Source organism: Chrysochloris asiatica, unplaced genomic scaffold, assembly GCF_000296735.1.
Source record: "Chrysochloris asiatica unplaced genomic scaffold, ChrAsi1.0 scaffold00639, whole genome shotgun sequence".
NCBI classification, from domain to species: domain Eukaryota; kingdom Metazoa; phylum Chordata; class Mammalia; order Afrosoricida; family Chrysochloridae; genus Chrysochloris; species Chrysochloris asiatica.
This window is the reverse complement of record NW_006409157.1, coordinates 179,186-183,756: the sequence shown is the minus strand read 5'-3', so window position 1 is coordinate 183,756 and position 4,571 is coordinate 179,186. Positions and strand designations below refer to the sequence as shown.

The 4,571-nt window shown below is 38.3% G+C and overlaps 1 pseudogene; it reads left to right on the top strand.

Moving 5' to 3' along the window:
• Positions 1-4,419: 4,419 nt before the first annotated feature.
• LOC102814584 overlaps positions 4,420-4,571 on the top strand; it is a 19,464-nt pseudogene continuing 19,312 nt past the window's right edge.

The window sequence follows — 4,571 nt, the reverse complement described above, 5'->3', positions numbered from 1 at the left end:
CATCAATTCTTCTACGATCTTCCTTATTCACTGTCCAATTTTCGCATCCATATGAGGCTATTGAAAACACCATGACCTGGGTCAGGCGCACCTTAGTCCTCAAGCTGACATCTCTGCTCTTCAACAGTATAAAATATACTGCCTTAAATGGAGGGAAGAGTTAATGGAATATAAGGTAACCACAATGGTGGGGTTGTGGTGAGGGGGTTTAGAGGAAGGTGGAGAGAGGTGACAGTAGAGCACAGGGTAAGGGCAGACAAATCATAGTTCTGGTGTTGGGGAGGGCAATACAAGAAGGGGGAGGAGGTGGAAGAACAAGGTAGATAGGAGAATACTGAGATAGGTTTGCATAGCCTAAGTAGGACACAGGTAAATAGTGATGCATGCCCAACCTTGAAACAACAGGGCTCTGTGATATAGGGATGTAGGAAAACTTAATTTAAGAATGTGTGGGGGAAGAGAGTCCCACTGAATAGTTTTCATCTTGTCTAGATGGGTCTGGTTAAAAGTGATGAGGACAAGAGTCTCATGATTCAATAGTGAGTAATTGTTACCATGACTAATTGCGACCATCACAATTGTAAAGGTAGAAGTTTTGCATCCAAAATGAGGGAACAGTTAATCTTACAGTCCAGAAGCCAAGGACCCTAGGACCATCAAGGGAGAAGAACACAGGCAGAATGCAGGACCTTATCCAGAGAAGCAGCAACACCAGAAATGGGGACATGGAGAGGGATGGAGAGGGGGAGTGGCTGAGGACTCTAGATCATGGGAAGAGAGGGACGAAGAGATCATGGCCAGGAGGCAGACTTGCCGAATGTGCCCTGTGGTGGTGTAAATCACGTATGCCTGAGTGTTTAAAAAAAAAAAAAAGAGCTAAAGTGAGTAGAGAGAAATACTGTTAACTGCTGGTACGTGGAGGGGATTGTTATCATTGTGATGAAACAAGTTGTATGATATTTTTAATGTAAAACTGATTATCTGACCTATAACCTTTCACTTAATCCACAATAAAAACTTAAAGGGAAAAAAAAATCCCCTTAAATCATCTTAAAAAAAGAAAATCTGCTTTGAGCATTATGCTCAAATTTTACTCTAATTTACTGATTAATTTAAGAACGATCAGTTTGAGAACTAAACACCTAACCCAAACTATGAAATTTTCAATTGCCTCATATGCATGTGAAAGTTGGACAAGGAATATCGTAGAAGAATTGATATAATAGAGTTATGGTGTTGGAGAAGAATACTGAACGTATGAAGGACTGCTATGAAAAACAACAATAAAAACAGGTTTGTGTTGGAAGAGGTACAGGAATGCTGTTCAGAGGCATGGATGGTGAGACTTTATCTCTCATACTTCATACATGTTGTCAGGAGAGATCAATCCCTGGAGTAGGACATTATGCTTGTTAAAGTGGAGGATCAGCAAAAAAGAGGAAGACCCCCAGTGAGATGGATTGGCACAGTAGCAGCAGCAGTGGGCTCAAATCTAGCAACAATTGTGAGGACAGCACAGGACTGGATAGTGTTTCATTCTGTTGCATGTAGGGTCATTATCAGTCAGAACCAACTCAATGGCACCTAACAACAACAACATATAGAATCAAATTGACAAAAGCAACCAAAAGATTAGATAGGAACTTTAGGGGGTAATGAGAGTTTATGTTAATGAGGGAGAAACAATTAAGAAAAGGAAGGGGAGAATATTTATACAACTTGAAGAATGCAATCCATGTTACTAAATTGGACATGTAAAAACTGTTAAATTGGTGTGCTTTGCTGTATATATTCTTAATGATAAAATAAATGAAATTTAGGAAGCCATGCATCCATAAAGAAAATGGATTGATGAAGGATGAAGATAGATTTAATAGCTAGAAGTGTGGTATATTAGGTCCATAGCCCCAGTACCATCGAGTGGATTCCAATTCACAGCAACCCTGCATAGTAATCATTGTGATGAAACAAGTTGTATGATTTGTTGAATGTAAAACTGATTACTTGCATAGGGTTTTCTAGGCTGTAAATCTTTATGGGAGCAGAAAGTCTCTTCTCTTATAGGTGGAGCTGCTGGTAGGTTTTAACTGCCGACCTTGTAGTTAGCAGTTCCGTACTTACCCTACATCACCACCAGGACTCATAAAATGTTAATTATAGAATACAGGTGGTGGGTATGTAGGGAGGCACTATGATGTCCTTCCAACTTTCCTATAATTATTTTTTTTCATAATAAAATGTTGAGTAAAAAAGAGTTTCATACACTCCCTGTTGTGAATAGTCCAAACTTGCCCCTAATCAAATCAGTTGAACTGTTATCAGTTACAGATTACATTTACAAATAGCAAGAAACAAATTCAGAAGATGTGGTTATTTGTGTCTTACTTTTACATGTGTTTTACATAGTAGAACACTTACTTTAATTTTATAGATAAAATGTATGGTGATTTATAGTACATTTTAATGATATCCTCAAAGTTATGTTGATATTAGTGCCATCAAGTCAGTTCCAACTCATAGCAACCCTCTATAGGGTTTCCAAGTAGTTACTGGTTTGAACCACTGACTTTGCAGTTAGCAGTACAATGCTTATTGTACAATGAATGTCACAGCAGGACCCCTCTCAAAGTTACACTATCGTGCAATGTCAAAAAGTCTTAAAAACAAGAATTGCAACTAAGAGTGTAGCTTCACAGTCTATACACAGTTGACTTGCATTAGATAGCTTATCCAGAAGTCCCTGGGTGGTTCCAATGGTTAATACACTTAGGTGCTAACCAAAAGATTGGAGGTTCAAATCCACCAGAGGTATCTCAGAAGACAAACCTGACAATGTACTTTCAAAAAATTAGGAAGCCAGTACCTTATAAGAGCACAGTTTGACTCTGACACATGTAAGGGGTTGCCATGAGTTGGGGATGCTTCAATGTCAAGTATTTTGATTATATTTTCAACAATACAAATCCAGTAAAGTGATAGTCTACATGTTTTCCTTAATTATATTTTTCAATTTGAGCTGCCTTAAATCTTTTAAGACTTCACTATAAATTATTATTTCTAACTCTTTTTAATCTCCTTTGTCCAAATTTAAGTGCTGCAGGACCATGAAATGGAAGATAAAATTTTTATATGCAATCAATCTAGCCACCATAACTTTTATCTTATTAATGTTATGTTCCCGTGTCTATCAATCTTAACTGTTTCATCAAAGACTCGGTTTAACTGAGGCAAGTAAAGGGCAATTCTTTTCAATTCTCTTCACATTTTCAAAGTAAAAACACACACAGAGAAACTAAAGGGATACCCGACCTCCAAGAAATGAATTCTTATTTTATTTAATTCATAATTACTTAGTAATTTTCCCTCTTAAGACAGCCTTGAACTCTTTCAACAGCCTATTTAAAAGTTTGATTAAAGGGAAAAATAGACCCTTCAAGGAAGAAAAGAATACATTTTCTCTGGATCAAAATTATCAAAATACAATTGGTGCATTTTTAAAATAGCAAAGGCCATTTCCTCCTCTTTTTTTTTTCTTTTTCTTTTAAGTTTCCTTTCTTCACTGAAAGACCCTGGATTCCGATTTCACCATTTTGTCTGGTGGAGAGAAAATTACACCTATTTAAATATCTAATTCAATTAATTTAGTTGGGAAGTTAATTAACAAAAACAATACACTGCTGCTTTAGATGTCTGTATTCTTCGTTAAACGTGTGCAGCTTTGTAATATTAAGAAGTTTGAGTACTACTTCATCTGGAAAGACAGAAGCAAACCTAATATGCACCCTGACATATGTGTCACGTGCACCCTGAGAACAAGAGGTACATGGTGCATACTAGTTATGACACTGGTGAACATGGTAGCTCTGTATGATAAGCACTGGACTATGAACCATAAAGTCAGAAGTTTGAGTGCACCAGTCACTCCACAGGAGAAAGATGAAGCTTTCTGCCCCTACAAAGATGTACAGCCTCAGAAACCCTACACAGGGTCACTAAGAGTTGGAACTGACTTGACATATAACAACAACAACAACACTTATGACACTAGCAGCACTCGTATCTTGTACAGATATGATCTTTGATTACATACAAGGGGGCTTCAAAAAGTTTACGGAGAAAGTCCATCATGTTTTAATTATTTTTATCCAACAACTTTTTGAAGCCCCCTCGTATACATTTCATGGAAATTATGTAACAAAAAAATTAGAGATTTGCGAGGCAAGGGGTGGGAGGGAGAAGGGGGAGGGAGAGGGTTAGGAGTCTACCCTGGTGGGGCATGAAGAGTACAACTGCCTACCTGCCGGTCTGGTAAACTCTATCTATCTATCACAGGCTATCATCACAACCTACGGTAATCGAGCCGCTGAAACCCAGACGGCAATAGAGGGGGGATGAAGCCCCAGTCTATGCCCTGTGGAGATGTCTGGCTGCGCCTCCGCGCAAAGAGGTATTTCTAGTGGGCTCATTCATATACCAGTTTTAGGAAGGTTTGGGACCTTTGAAACTCAGACTCTGCGAAGAGCTCCTTTTAGAACCTTTACAGAAACACCAGCACACTTTGCCTCAATAGA